Source organism: Strongylocentrotus purpuratus, unplaced genomic scaffold, assembly GCF_000002235.5.
Source record: "Strongylocentrotus purpuratus isolate Spur 01 unplaced genomic scaffold, Spur_5.0 spur5_scaffold_16, whole genome shotgun sequence".
NCBI classification, from domain to species: domain Eukaryota; kingdom Metazoa; phylum Echinodermata; class Echinoidea; order Camarodonta; family Strongylocentrotidae; genus Strongylocentrotus; species Strongylocentrotus purpuratus.
Genome location: NW_022145601.1, coordinates 19,327,442 through 19,344,555, shown reverse-complemented (window position 1 = coordinate 19,344,555; position 17,114 = coordinate 19,327,442). Strand labels below are relative to the sequence as shown.

At 40.1% G+C, this 17,114-nt stretch overlaps 1 pseudogene; it reads right to left on the bottom strand.

Annotated features, from left to right (window-relative positions):
* Positions 1–4,450: 4,450 nt before the first annotated feature.
* On the bottom strand, positions 4,451–16,741 carry LOC115924696 (annotated as a pseudogene).
* Between the last annotated feature and the right edge of the window lie 373 nt (positions 16,742–17,114).

Here is a 17,114-nt window from a genome sequence, read left to right as displayed (position 1 = left end):
ATCCATTTGTAATGATTATGTAATTGCACAATGCATAGTTATTGTTTCAAAACACCATCCTCCAAACAAATGAAGAATTCACTATTGACAATATATTATATAACACGCTTGGGGCCCATATTTAGGCTTACTGCACATTCCATGATCAAATAGGGTCATCCATTGAAAAAGGAAAAACGGGCTTTTCAACGATACCAACGTAATTATGGTAATATCCTATCAAAAGAGTTATGAACGGTTTAACTTGATTTGCAGAACTTTTTCTGTGGTGTTTATCTTGGAATAGTAAGCATCAAGTAACATTGAAAGTCTCAATTTTTGGTCATTTCTTTTGTCTAATCCAAACTCTGCTAGAGCTGTCTACTTAATTCATCCATCAGGTCTACTAAATTTATTGGTTTTGTCCGTGATGGATGGGACAAAATACCTTCGACTTGCCCTAATAGTGCATGCTAGGTTTGTTTTAATAAGTGGTTGTTTGCTCATGCGTGTGTGCGTGCTTGGGGTGGATGAGTGGGTGGGTACCAAAGACAATCTAAAGAACTTTACCTTCATTTTGTCGACTACATGCAAAACGAGGATCCTGTAAAATTGTCTGAAATTTCCACTCCCTTACTCAAAATTCATGATCACACAATCATTACAAATGGGGGATCATTGTAAATAGGAATAAACGGGCTTTTCAATACCAACACCAAGTACTATGATATACTTACAAGAGAGACATCAACTTTAGAGCCTAGCTGAATTGCAGAACTTTTTCTGAGGATTATATATCTTGGAATACTTAGCAGAAGTAATGTGGAAATTGTATATTTTGTGTTATGTTTGTCTGATCCCAACTCTGCCTAAGCTGTCGACTTCATTCATCTACTACCGGTTAATTTACTGGTGTTGTGGTGGTTGCGACGAAATACCATTGACTTGATTTTATAGTGCATGCATAACTAAGTTTGTCTTTAAAAATGTGGGTGTATGAGTGTTTGTGTGTCGACTACATGTACTTGCAAAACGAGGATCCTGCAAAAATGTTTGAAATTTGAGGCCCTTTCATATAAGGGTACGTTTAGTTAGGCGCCCTATTTACACAGAAAATGAAGGTCCTCGGTTAGGCGGTAAATTTCCAGATCGTCCTCGGGATGTTATATTAAGACTACAATTTAAAAATGTGTCTCTTCGAACTTGTAATAACAAAATGAAGTGTACATATGAGTCCCTTGGTTTACATCGGAAATCCATTAATGTCTGTTTATGAACGTGATTGATTGTTATATTCATTAGAAATGTAATTCATACACATCTGGGCAGCGTTTCACAAAACTGTCGTAAGTACAAAATCACAGACTTCCCGTTGAAAAGTGTGTATTACAATTTACATGTGTTTCAATGGAATGTTTTGGAATTTGTCTTCAGGACGTTTTCGTGAAACGATGCCTTGTTAACAAAGTGAATCCACAGAATCAAGCCGACACCTGATTTGTTTTTTATCATTGTAAAATTTTATTATAACATTTGTACACAATATAAAATTACATCAAAAGAAACACAATGTCATGTGAGCAAAATTAAGATGAAAACTGAACCTTGCCAACTTACTGTCTTGAAAAATCGGCAAGTGTCTTCAAATAATGCAAGTCGGTTGAATTAGTTCACTGATTAATGGAGTGTTAAGTGGCAATGTCTTTATCTTCAACAAATCACTTATTTCTGAAACTAAATATTAAACCTAAATCAGGCCTAAAATAAACAGGTTGAGTTCTGGTCGAGATCAAAAATAATTTGTAAGCTTTCGCATTTTATAATGTCAGTTTGGAAGAACATCATAGAAACATACCTCCTGAAAAAGTATGCATCCATGAAATCGCTTTACCTGGTTTTACCAGATACTCAACTTGATTTGTTATTGTATTTCATAACTATTTTCATTTCAGTTATTCATCTAGCTAAAGTAATTTGTGAAGAATGGATACATTGAAAACTTTGAACTACATGTAGTCTTAATTATCTTGATACAAGATCTTGATCTAGTCGTTCAAGCAATAGGCTTACTGTTATAAATTAAATGTAGAAATGAGAGAGAGAGATTTTGTTTGTCTGCCTTTGAATGAACTATGTATAACCTGAAGTTTTTTTGTTGGAAGATTCCATGATCATCATTATTATGGGGGTAATAACACAATATAAATATGGTTAGTTTCAAATGAATTGCTAACATCTGGAATGATTTCTTATGTCCAATACACATACAAAGGAAGACTAAAGACTCGATTGCTATAATTGTTGTATACACACTTGTACATCCAGTTTACACATCAACCCTTTACCAGCTTTCTGTAACTGATGTAGCAAATAAGGATTACCATAGTCAACTGTTGACACACATACAGTGTATTATGTTTCTAAACATGGCATTCTAGGGTTTTGATCCATAGTGATTAAAGACATGATTTTAAGAAAGGAAGAGTGTTACTTCCTTCTTTCTTTCATACTGGCCAATTCATAGGAAAAAGGTAATCCCATTTTGAAAGCAACATGACATGTGAGTGACTCTTATCCACCATGGTTTCTACTCCTACACTCAAAATTAACCTTGAAAATATATCTCTCTCGGCCATAAATAATATCACACTTTACTATCGCCACACTTAAAAAGTCTAGAATCAAGGAAATCAAAGAGACACTATTCTCTCGGACTTATGTATGCATATAAAAATGTAGACAAGGATTTAAATGACTATAATATCGAAGGCATTGTGGAGATATTTTCAGAGGTATATGACATGTCCAGTATAAATGCGCGTCCTAAAATAGTAAATTACTTACAACTAAGTTCTAAAAATATCCATGAAAATATGTACATACAATATCACTTTAATAACTACATACATGTATACAACAGTAGTACAGCCATATAAAGTCCAACAAGTACTTTGTTCACATAAAAAAAACTATATTATACCCTGCATTGTCTCTGCGTCAATTTTGCAGAGATTTATGTCTGTCGCACCCGAGACGTCGTTCCAATTGTGCTCCATGTATTACCTACATCGAGCTTGTGAGGGCAGTTTGCCCATACACCAGAAGTGTAAAGCAGTACATACGGTGGACTGTTCATTTTTACAGAACACTCTTTGGATAAAAGTGCTCTCGTAAGGAGCGTCAAAGACCACAGCGGTCGCTGACGGAGTCCTACGATAGCACAAGAACGCCTCGTGTGCAACAGGCTTTTAAAACATGGAACCATTTGTAAATTAAAGCTGTTATTATCGCACATTAATTTATTTAAAAAAAAACTATAAACTGCCTCAGTGAAGACGGAGAAGAGATAGAATGAACAGGAATCAAGTCTTAAGGGCCTATAGCTAGCCCCCTCCTACGAGACGCCCACTTCTATAAACAGCTTTTTGAGAAAGAGCGGCATGTTTGGATGGTGATTTTGATTTAACCAAAGAGGCTTGTGGCGAACTCGCCCGGTATCCCTTTGATTTAATGTGAATCCTCACATTCATGTTATTTAGGATCTAGGTCTATTAGAAATTTCATTAGCATTCTCTCTCTGCAGATATGACGCAGCGTATAAATTATCACTAAATTCAACATCTCATCAATTTACTACCTATGTTTAATCCTGGTTTCATGATACCTGTACATTAATAACACAACTAATAGAAATAGATTTTTAAAAATAAAAAACTATCAACATTTCCCAACATGAGTCAATCAGAACTCCTCCAGCAGTGTTCTCACATTAGCCAATCAAAGTTCTCATTAGATTAACCGACAGGTTTTAATTAAAGATAATAGCATGAACCTGATCGGCTAAAACTGGGGACATAATGTGCCTAAGTGTGCGAATAACTTCTGACATCGGGATTTAACTACTTTCAAGATCTTGGTGCTATGGAAGCTGCATTTTTTTTTAAAGGAAACCAAAACCTTCATACTAAGTTACTTTTATTGTAAAGTTTAAAAGATTTGAATAGAATCAGTGAAAATTTGGACAAAATCGGGCAAGGAATAAGAAAGTTAGACCATTTTGAAATGACTAGTCACTAGAGGGCGGTATTCAATTTGATGACATCATCTGTGAACAACTCTCCATGCCTTTTGTACATAAAATTTCACAATTTTTTTGTTTTCTTCGTATTTATTTGTGTTCTTGATCCGACTTCATAACATGTGAAATAGAATATCATTTTGCATTCTATATCTTGCTTTCAGGGGAGTACATTATCTCAATCACAAGAAAGAAGGAAAAACATGAAATTTGATGTACAAAAGGCATGAAGAGTTGTTCACCGCCCTTGAATACCGCCCTCTAGTGACTAATCATTTCAAAAAGCACTTACTTCCTTATTCCTTGCCCGATTTTGTTCAAATTTTCACTGATATTTTTAAAATATCTTAAACTTTACAATAAAAGTAACTTAGTATGAAGGTTTTGGTTTCCTTTAACATTCAACATCCTCCGTTACTTTGCTGTAACCCGTTTATTATGGAATGCGAAACGTGAAGGATCGTTTTCTACTAAATCAGTTAGACCCGACGCTGGGTTTAAGATCACGCAATTATATCTGATACACTTCAGACAACTTCCTTTTACGGTCATTAAACCAGATTTTGAACCAAAGTTAAGCTAGGCGGAGCATCGGGTTTAAATTTTAGTAGAATACTGGCCATCAAAGAGAGTTTAAAACAGGACATTTTTTAAAACTAATAATATTAAAAATATCGCCCACATCATGCAGTCGTTTGCAGCATCCACCTAATACAACTGGCTAAAAACGCGCACGCAATAACTTGGAACATTCCACCGTGCGTCCGCCTTACGGCCGACGTGCCCACGTGGGCCTCAACTTCAGCTTGTTCCTTTGTCTTACTGCTACTGCTCGCGCTCGCAGTACCTCCCTCGCACCAACGGGCCTGCCCGTTGGTGCAGTGCTCGGTCTCGCCCGCAGGCACGCTGCGTAGCGTATCACGTGAGGTATGTAGCTCTGCTCCTGAACGCCGTGGAATAAATGCGCCATGGGGCCCCGAGCGTACACCATGACGTCCTGGCCGCCGTGCGTCTCCTCGTCGAAGGGGACTAGCGCCTGCTGTCGGTGACCAGTTTCCTCTGAAAATGTGAGGGGGGAAAAAAGTGAACATACAAATTAAAGCATGGGCCTAAAATTGGTAATTAGCATATTTGGGGGAAGGGGCACCGGGTGTGCACCCCCCCCCCCCCCTCCCTACACTATTGAAATTGTGTTTTAAGAAAAATAAAAGGAGATTGGGAGAGCAGTGAAAGAAATGGAGGGGGAATTAAAGCCAGCAAAAAAGATAATACGACACCTCCTTTCCTTCCCTCATGCACCCCATATAGCCAAGATTGTTCTCTTGTATTTCATCCTCAAAAGTTAGAAGACCCCCCCCCCCCCCTTCACTCACATATAACCATTTTTTAAATGCATTTTTACCTGTGTCCACTGATGTTAAATTTTCACGAGCGCCATGCTTCTGGAACGAAGATGCCATGTGTCTGGCCCAGGGCCATTGGCGTAGCTGAGAGTAGCGTATGGTAGATCGTCATCAGCAAGGTAATGGTCCTCAAGGCCTAAAAATGAAATATGAACATCAAGAACAGTTACTAGAATTGTAAAAAATATATGTATTTTCACAATATGGTTGATATTTAACAAGACTAAATCGTTCGAAAATGGCTTTTTATTGTCTCTAATCAAATGGGGATTAAAATAGAAAGGATGTACTGTATTCCTTAATTCTGGTCCATTCATTTTTTTTTGCCTTTCCCCATTAAATTCAATTTGAAAAATAGGGATACTGAAGTTATTCGTATTTTACTCAATAGACTACAATTCAATTATGGATAATAATTATGTTGTGAATGGTCCGATATTCTAAAAATCCTGTAACATGATTGGTCAAAGCAACAAGGCCACGTGTCAATTGACAATTCATAGGCGCCTCAGATCACTGCCTGACTCGGGCTGTGGGAAATCCTATTGTCTCTTCGATGATCGCAGGGGCTATAATCTTCGCCGCATTCGGCTCTTATTATGGATAGCAGTTCCCATTATCATCTCGGGCTTCTCGGCGAGTTTAGTTCACCAGCATCGCATTCGGCAACTTTTTTCTCCTTTTTTACCCTTTACCAACCGTGTTGTTTTGTGATTCTTTCGCCCTGGTAAAATAATCATGTGTAAAGCGCACAGAGATACCTCTTGTATCATGCACAATAAAACCATGTCATTATCTTATCGTCACCGTCACCATCGTCATAATCGTCGTCGTCTTACCGAGAATAGGGTTTCCTCTGGATGCATAGCCAGCCATGGTCATGACGTGAGCGTGGTCGGCAGTCGACACGATGAGCGTATCTTCGGCGCTCGTGAGGCGGAGAGAGCGACGCCGATGGCCTCGTCCAAAGCAAGGGTCTCGGTCAGGGCGTCTAGTGCCATCCCGTCGTGATGACCATGGTCGATTCGACCAGCTGTAGAAACAGAGAGGGAGAAAGAGGATAAGATATTAAGTAGAGGGATATAAGAAGATCCACAGAAATTCGAAGTTTTATAGCAACAACGTAGAGAGGTAAGAGAGAGAGAGAGAGAGAGAGGGGGGGGGGAGAGAAAAGAGGGTGTAGAAAGAATAAAGGGAAGAGAGATTCGCATAGGAACAACGGTTGGAGGTGTGTGGGTGTGTGTTGTGCGTGAGAGAGAGAGAGAGAGAGAGATATACATACATGTATATATATATATATCATTATGTATACGAACAACGGAGAGTGATGTGAGAGAGGGAGGGGGATTGTTAAAAGAGGAGAGAGAGGAATGAAAGAGCGAGCGTGGTTAGATGGGAAATAATGGAAGAGATAGGGAGACAGAAAGAGAGAGAAAGGGGAGAAGGAACAAAGAGGGAGAGGGTGGCAAAAGATAGAAGAGGAAAACTGAAGGTTACGACAAATAGAGAGAGACATAAATATAGAAGAGAAAGATAAAGGTCAGAGGAAAAGAGAGAATGAAAGAAATAGAGAGGGTTGAAATTTAAATAGAAAAAGGGGAGAGAAAATTATACAGGAAAAACAGAGCGAAAAAGACAAAGTGAGAGAGAGAGAAGAAGTAATGTTAACAATTACTCTATACAATAGAGTTATGAACCGAAATTTGTCGATCATCATGAATGTTAAAAGCGCCATGTTTGGATTCCAACTCCCTAAAGGGCACCTATTTTAAAGACACCGCGCCGGTGTGCTGTCTCTGGCCCGCCCCTCGCCCCCTCTCTCCATCCATTCCCCTTCAATCGGTCCCTTGTGATGGCGACCCTCGGCGGTCGAAATTCATCTGTCACAAGGCGTGTTGAGAGAGATTTTTCAGAATTAGGCTAAGCACTGTCGCCAACATGCTAAATGACCACAGACATGGATAATGGCGGATTTGTGGTAGAGGAGGAGGGGGGGGGGGGGGGTGCACAACCGGCTCGTGCAACCCTCCTTCTTACGACACAACAGGAACACTAACTCCCTGGAGTTACTGAACACCCACAGTAACTACACATCACAAACAATTGGAGCTTTTTCAATTTTCGACCCATAGGCACCTGGAAATGGACAAGCCTTTTCCTTCTGCCAACATGATAAATGAACGACTAAGACATAGTAAACTGATTTGCTTTATTTAAAAAACAGAACAAAGCAAAGGTAAAGGAGAGGTATGGTCAGGAATTATGGTAAAACCCGAGTTACGCTGAAACAAACTTTTGCTCAACATTTGTTAATATTTAGGTTTCTTGATCTAACTGCCAGAAAGACAAAGTATAAAGACAAGTAATAAACTGACTTTATTTTGTTTTAAAAGGAAAATTATGGTCACAAAATATGGTAAAGCAACAGTAACGCTCGTTGTCTTGACTCACAATTTTGCACAAAATCTTAAAATATCTTAAAAGTTTCTTGTTTTAGCTGGTGGTCTTTACAATATTACTGGAACTGGCGACATGAAACATGAAAAAGGAAATAAGGTCATGACATAATAAACAGAATGGCCTTATTTTTGTTTTAAAAATATAAAAGGTGAAGAGAAGGAGAATAAGTGGAAAAGAAGGTGCAACAACATTTAAGCTTGTTTTTCTGACAAAAATTTTGTTCGAAATCTTTCAAATTTCATGAGAGTTTCTAGGTTTCTTCATCTGGCTGGTGGTCTAGGCAATATTGCTGAAACTGCCAACATGTTCGATACGAAAATAAAGACATTATGCTTGTTTTCATAATCCCTTTTTAGAGCATGGTTTAAGAGTGATGATGACAGAGAGAGAGGTAGAGATAGTCATTTATATTGGGACCGCGGTGGTCAGGCCGTGGAAAAGGTACAGAGATAACCCTAGCTTATCTGAATGATGGGTATGGGGACAATTTGCCCCTTGACAGACTGTCTTCTGGACAAAAGAATGTCCCCTATTATTCGCTCGCTCCCTTTGCTTGCTCGTACAAAATACAATGTTGCTGTGTCTTGTATTCTAAAGCTGTCCGTCCATCCATTCCAGCAGTTCACTTTTTTCGTCTCCTTACAACGAGTGTGTTTGAGAGCCCCCGCCTCCCCCTTCCGTAATACAAACCAGGGCCCCACAAAAAGTATTTTTCTTCGCTGAACCATACAGAACATAGTAAGCTCAGGGACAAAGCCTTTTGTCAATGACAACAATCAGGAACAAATCTGCTGATAACCAATCAGAAGCAAGGATTTTAGAACCTTATAACAAAAACTGTAATTTTCACTGATAACTTTTGTGAAACGGGTCCCTGACGTTGGACCCTGCTGAGACTAGGATCTGGATACGCCACTGGAAGAAGTTTATTTCCACCAATAACATTCAACTGCAGAATGAGATTTTTGGACTTAAAATATGAAGGCCTCTCATCACCGTCCCTTGGGGGTAGTCCATACACTATAACATGGCCATGTGAGGGAGTGAAAGAGTGACATTATGTTAACTCATCCTCTCCTAAAAGTTCTCTTTCTCTCGCAAGAGTGTCCCTAGCTAGATGTGTTGAATTGTGTATAAGGGTGGTGGTAGTGAGGAGCGTGGTAGGGATGTGCGCCAAATTGTCCGACTAATTAAATTGGTTGATCAAGTATTCAAGTCTGCATTTTGACGTGAAATATTGAGGTGTGGTAATTAAGCTTTATATTAGAACCCGCGTAATTTTGTTATTCTGGCATTAGTCCTGCAAACTATTTTACGGGGTACCTTATCATTTCCTTCTTTAAAAAAGGGAGAAAAGCCAAACCAATAGCATAAAATGTACGTACATAGTTAGGCCTATATTGATTAACACTTAAGAATTATAAGAAATGATAAGGGGTGATAACAGCCAAACTCGCAGTGAATTTCGTCTATTCAGCGCGCAGAAGGGCGTTAAATCTTTGTTAAAGGACATGACTTAACGCCCTTATGGCTCTCAGCAATATGTACATGCATCTAAAACTGCATTGAAAGGTATTTTTTCGACACACAAACATGATATTGAAATTGAATTCTCGTCACTTGCAAGGCCCCCGAAGTCAACTCTAGAAGCAAAGTTTGCTAACCTCCCGGCTATGAAACAAAGTTTGGTTCGAAATTCCACTGCCCCGGGCAAACCACCCCTGTGGCTACATCAACACACGATGGGCGGACACTTGTGATAGAATTTCAACTTGATATTTTGCCTTATAATAAGCCTTGTATACCGATAGAATAGAAAATATACATTTCAGAGATGCAGCTTGTAATATTCCTTTCCTCCTCTTCAATTAAATTCACAATTTTACGACGAAAAAGCTAGTCCACAGTTTATTGGATTCTTATGTGTATTCAGCTTTGTTTATTCGTCTTCACTTATGTTTATATATATAATTGATGTATACCCGGTTTTTCATTTTTATTTGGGGGAGGGGAACTTGCCCTTTACCCCTTCTGCCCCCGCCCCAACCCAAAAGAGGAAATATTATCAGCAGTGGGTCAGTACGCCCTGTAACGTTTTATAGAATAAAAGGCATTCCCAAAATGTGATTTACATTTTGTTGTTTCTATCCTTTTCCCTTTTGTGGGGTAAATCGTTAAATGAAATTTTTGAAACTATCTTGTTCGTAAAGCTCTTCTAAAAGTCGTTGCTCATACCACAAGGTCGCGATGCAAACGCACTCTGCCCTGCCCGTTGACCCTTTCAGCATAGCTTGCCTGTCATCAGTACTCGTCCCATGGGCGCGTTCAGGTACACATGTAAGGTAGTTCGATACGGGCCGATAGCAGACTGTGTGTTTACCGATCCGTCTCAAATAAATCTCTTTGACAAGTTGATGACCGATTGCTATGCTTTTAGTGAGTTTGATATTTTACGGGAATCTCACTTTTTTTGCATATCACTGGGAATTCCGGTGTTACTCCGCAGGATAATCTAACAAGATGTATCACATTTTTGCGTCACCTTGTTAATATTTTTGTTAAACACGCTCTGATTCACAGCCCGATTTGATTGGAGACTGAAAAACTATAAGCCTTATACTTTTCTCCTATAATAATAATAATAATAATAGTGGGTTCTTGTATGTATCCCTTTTAAGTTTCATCGCTTCTGTCTCCTCCATCTTCCCTACCTGTACCTAATCAATTATGATGTTTTACTTCGTTTCTACCCTTTTAAATTATTAAAGAGGCATGATAGCCGGGAGGTCCCTGATTCGAAACCAAGGTCAATGCGTTCGTGCCCTCTGGTAAGGCATTGATCATTATACAAAACTTTATTACCAAGTCCCCCGGAGAGGACCTAAAGTCGTCGGTCCCCTGGTTGCTTACTGACAAGCATTATGCTTTCTTAGCAATAAGGTAAAAATAAATCATGAAACCATCGAACTTTAACTTATCCCTCAGGCTCAATGCGAGTTATGCGGGAAACAAAAGAAGGTTAAATTGATACATCAGATCACAACTATTTTCGAAAAATAAACTCAAGGCAATTCCGATATGTATGTCCCATAGAACTCATGTTCAGATTACGTCATCGTCATGTCCGAACATTTAAATAGGTTACGCGCAAGGAAACTGAACATGTTGAAATTGCGTTAGCTTGAATTTTGAAAATAGTCCTATCCTGTTATAATATACCTAGCTGCATTTCTTATGATATAAAACTGGGCCACACGATTACATGTATATTTCCCCCCCCCCCCCCCCACAATGTCAAATGGACTCTATAAGCAAAATGGGTCAAATTCTTTTACATACATCCTTCGGAAAGAGTGGCGAAACTGGAACTCTAGGGCCGGAGATGGGGGGTTGGGGGTTGGAGCATGGACCCAAGCAGTGGCGTAGCACGAGTCAAGCCACTGAAGGTACACTTGCATCATGGGGGCAGAGGATGGGGGCACCGGTCCTATGTGGAAAGTTAAATACAAATTTAAAAGGCCACTGATGATTCGGGATGCGGGACGGTATCTAACCATCGTTTCTCATACTTTACCCCTTCTCCCTTTCTCTCATCCTGTTTCCTCCTTTCCTTTTCTTTCGTTTTAACATTCTATGGGGAGTAGGAAAATGCCCCTGTGCCTCCCTGCATAAGCTACGCCAATACTGGCAAGCAGCAGCAACAACAGAAAAGGTTATCAAAATGACCAGCGGCACATGAGCATGGTGGTTTGTGCACATGCATCCTTTGCTAAAAGTAAGGGCAGATGGCACATTTCATTTGATGGAAGGGAGGGGGTTATGTCATGTGCACCATGCCCCCTGGATCTACTGCTACAGCATCATATTCTCATTCGTCATATTATACCCACCTTCGACGAAGAGGAAGAATCCGTTATCACTGGTCCTCTGCAGAATCTTGATGGCCTTCTCTGTCATCTGAGCAAGGGAAGGTTCCCGGCCCTGTCCCATCGCCGATCCGTCTCGTATTTCATATGAGATGGCTGGAACAGGCCTGGGTATTCATAAACACAAAATGAGAGATCAGGTGAAAAAAAAATCAAAAAGTGAAACTGACCCCATTGTGTCACATCTTAGGTTGTACTGGGCCATGTTGCACAAACTTATCATTGATGGTTACTTTGCTATCAATGGTAAAGTGCCATGGAAACCTTGATTTGATTGGCTGTTGAGCCCTGTTACCATGGTAGATCCCATTGATGGCAAAGTTACCATCAATGGTAAGTTTCATGCAACAGGGCCCTAGTCGAAAATAAGATAGGGTAGCTACCATTTCGGACAGCATAACTTCATCAAGTTTATACTAGGCCTACACTACATGCTTATTGCTTTCTCTGGACTAAAAGCAAAAGCACTCTTTAATCGTACAGAAGTGTAAATGGCTCGAAAATTAGAGGAATCTACTCTAAAAAGAGTAATTCAACTACTTGTATAACTCTTTATATTGTTAGAAGCATAGTTAATATGCTAAAGGATATTGACTCTCACTGAGTCTCAGTGAAGAGGTCCTGCGTTTGACACTGTCTTGTTCGGTCCTTACATTTATAAACTCAGTCACACCAACGAAACGATACCAGGCCGACAACAGACCGAACCAACGATCACATTACCAGGAATGGCCAAAATTGATCGGTTGGATCAGTGTGGAGTCGGTCAGGCGGTGTGACTGAGGTTTTAGCCAAGGTGTATTACCCATAATCATATTGTTGTCTCTTTCAACCCTGGTGAAAATGGGGGAACTGGCAATTATGGGGTAATAATAACCAGGCGCGGATCCAGGATTTCTTAGGGGAGGGGGCCCAACTTTTTTTTTTTGGCTCCCGAAAATTTGAAAATCGCGCCGGCCAAAAGTTCGCTCAGTGGGGGGGGGGGGGGGGGGGGGGGGGGGGGGGGGGGGTAGGGATCACATTTTTTTTTTGATCCTCAAAAAAAAATTCAATTTGCACCCCCCCCCCCTTGAGCGCCAGGGGGGGGGCCAACCCCAAAAAAAGTAAAAATCACGTGATTTACATGATTTTTTTCTCAGGGGGGGGGGGGGCCCGGGCCCCCCCCCCCTGGATCCGCCACTGATAATAACGGTAGGACCCGCAGGAAAAGTGGTTATCATTTATGTGGCTACTGCGGGTAAAAACAGACCCAGTTATATCATCATTATTATGTCGTATTTACCGATAAGATGATCGGTGTTCTCGGCGTTGACTCGGTTAAAGTCCTGAAGATTCCACACGTAATGCGATCGCATGGGATCCTTGTCCTCGAGCCAGTCTTCGATCAGGTTACGACCATCGAGACGCTGCCCGTAGTCGCCGTCGTACTCGGGTCTTCCACGTTGCGCGGCGTCAGCTCGCGACGACCACCGCCCATGATTACCTGAAAGTGCGAGTTGAATTTTAATTCATAAAAGGCCAACAATGACATGATATTTCAATTTGAAAGATACACTCACAGCGGGACACGACATTTGCCTGCGACAATTGCTCCGGGCTTTATTTCGTCTAAGATGTAGGGTTAGGGTTAGGGTTTCATAGGGTTTTATGTTAGGTTAGGGTTAGGTTTAGGGTAGGGTATAGTGTTGAATCCAGGGTTGAAGTTAGCCATTCGATTAGTGTATGAAATTTACAGCGGAGCAATTGTCGCCGGAGCAAATGTCATGGATTCCTCACAGCTAGTTAATTAGGAAATAGTTGCCAGTATAACTATGTGCGTGTCAGAAATATATCTGTCAAGATTATTGTCATCATTAATTCCATTATTATCATTATCAATTTCATTATTATTATTGTTAACATTATTCTAATTATTATCACTAATATTATTATCATCATTATTATTGGTATACTACATCTATTAACATCATTATCTTCATCATCATCAACATCATCTTCTTCATCAAACATTGAAGTGCTTTCATTATTATTACCGCACACCCAAACACACACGCTCACATACGCACAAACCACACACGCACGTACCCACCTACACGCTCACCTACTCAAAGTCAGACAAAAACTTACGTTCATGTTCTTCCAGTGTTCGATGAGTTGGAGGGCGATGTCCTTGCAGCCTTCTCTTTTGTCTCTATCATCGAGATCGTGGTCGTTCTCCCACCGTCTGTCGGGGGTGTGGGCGTAGAGCGCGGCGGGGCGAAGCGTGGGTGACCCTCGCTGTCGAGACCAATCCAGTACTCTTACCTGAAAGGGAAAGAGAAAAATGGGAAATTAGGTTAGGTTGATGGTGATGAGGAGGAAGAGGAGGAGGGAGAGGAGGAGGAAGAGGAGAAATAGGAGGAGGAGGAGGAGGAGGAGGAGGAGAGGAGGAAGAGGTGGAGGAAGGAGGAGGAGGAGGTGGAGGAGACTGAGTATCATAATGATGAGGAGGAGGAGGACGAAGGGGAGGAGTAAATGGAGACTGAGTACCATAAAGATGATGATGATGATGATGATGATGATGATGATGATGATGATGATGATGATGATGATGTTGATGATTGATGATGATGATGACCAGTAGGAGGAGGATGATCAGAACGATGACAAAGATGATGATAATGAAGATAATGTGGATTATGGTGATGAGGAAAAGGAGGAGGGGAAAAGGAGATGTTGATGATAGTCATGGTGATGATGATGATGATGAGGTGGAGGAATATCATGATGATGATCGACGACAATGAGGTTAATGATGATGAGGAGAAAGATTATGATGATGTATTGATAGTCAAGTGTTGGTGTTGATGAAGAGATGACGATGAGGATAAAGGTGAAAAGAAAAAAAAGATGACACTGGAAAACTTTAGAGTTAAGCATGTATGACATATATTTCATCCATCTCACGTTATCATAATCAATACTCATAAACCGATCAAATAACTCACCAGCTTTCATCGAATCTATTAAAATCGAATCGACAGCAGCGCCCTCTATCGATGTACATTTCCCTCTTTCACGCGATCGTCCACACCCAAAGTCCCGAATTTACTTTTCACCCCACACAGGTAGGCGGTGGCTGTTCCCGCCGAATCGGGGACCTGTCGGTCTGTGTTATAAGTCTACAGGGGAGAAAGTGGGCGAAAGAAATCTATTAACTTCTGTTTTCTCAAGGAGTTAGGATTGGTATTCTCTGATAACTTTGTATTCTTCGTTTTAATTTCCTTTCACTATATATTTTCTTATATTACTTGTTTGTTCAGTGCTTTATAAATGCAACTGAACCTTTTACTTGCTTCGGTCAACCAATTGAATCGACAGTGGACTACCACACTCGACTTTTGTCACACCAAGAAGTTAATAGAGCTTTGGCCACGCGTACAATACAAGTAATATAGAATTTAAACAAGGGTCTCGATCCATGGTGAATAAGGAGCTGAATGGTGTAAAATTCCGTAATTTCATTATGCCTTATATTCGATGTTTATCAGTCATACTAATAATTTTATAACTTTAGTATACTATTTACAAATTATGATGTAAATGTTTAGAAACTTATATTAAAGCGCTCTAGAAATTAAATATATTATTCATAATGTTGAAGACATTGCCAGATGATTGTGAAATTGTCTTGCATTTCATAATACCTCGTCCTTTTTTCCAACCTTTAAAATAAGATGAAGAAAGGCACCATCATCATCTCTCCTCCTCCCTCTCTCTCTCTCTCTCTCTATCTCTCTCCTTTGCCTCCCCCCTCCCCGCTGACTCTCTCACTTTCCCTCTCCTTCTTTCCCCATCTCTATCTTACCTTTACAAGCCCAACATGAGGAAAATGTTCAAAGTGCAGCGATGCCTCTTCCCCCATACCGCCGGCGAGTTGGCCCTTTCGTATCCTCGCCGCCGTGGTCGTCGTGACATCGAGCCCGTCACCGAGGAAGAAGATGATATTCTTGGCGATGTTGACGTTGAGCCTCTGTCGCAGTAGCGCCTCTTCCACGGCAGCTCGGCCTTTTAAATTCCAATATGGAGCCTCTGAAATTGGGAGACAAAACGTGGAAAATTAGTGTTATGTCTAGTGATGTTGTGGTCTCGTGGATAAGTAAGCGGACTGTGAATCACAAGGTACGGAGTTCGAATCCCTTCCACAGCACTGAAGTTTCTTTGGTAATACATGAATCTTATTTGACACTCTCAAGTCTCAACCGAGTTGTAATACATGTGTACAGGTATGAAGAAAAAAATCAGCGCTTCATCGGGGCAGTTATTATTATTATCTGAAGTTCGTTCCCTTTTCAAATGAACTATGTATTTGAAATGACTGTAATCATCATTATCACCATCATCATCTTCGTCATAATCGTCATCAATATCATTGTTATTATTGTTATTTTTTATTGATATTGTTATTATCATTATTATTTTTCAAAATAGTTGTTATTCTGATTATTATTTTTGTCACCGTTATCACCATCACCATCATCATTACTACCATCATTATCGCCTCTTAATCCTAATTGCAATCTGAAGCCGAACGTTTGCTAATATATTTGATATTATTGAAATAATTTAAATTTCTTCTTCTGCCACTCACATTATTCAATAACTATCACCCAAATTGTAATGTTATTTCCACCCTCAGGCTACTCCCTGCATTCTTAAATTACGTTATTTTATAAATTACCACCCTAAATTAATCCTTTCACCTTATTCTTTGCATTCATAAGTTACATTATATTTTGGAAAATGTCACCCGAAGTTTATCTTTTTCACTTCTTTCTCTGCATTGATAAATACTCTTTCGTTTTCACACAGCTTAACGCTACTATATACCACTGACCTACATAAACCAGATCCATTTCAAGCACACACACACACAAAAAAAAGAATACATTGCAGAGGAAAAAGAGATAGGCATGTGTTTTTATCGCGAGTCCAGAACCCATAGAATGCATCCCTTGTATTCTTCTCAGCGAGAGAGAGGGGGGAAAAAAATCGGTGTTTCCATTTCAAATTATGGCCCAAATCATCCCCAATTTGACTCCCAGCAATCAGTCCATTCATTATCTAGATAGTTTTACCGTGTGTGCTCAATCAAAAGGTGTCTATTTCAATCCGGCATCCTTTTTACATCCTTTCGATTCTCTAGAAATGTATATTGCCAAAAGCCCCTAACCCTAAGTATGCAGAAATACCACAGAAAGGAATACTGTGTCACAGCGGTAGCGACTG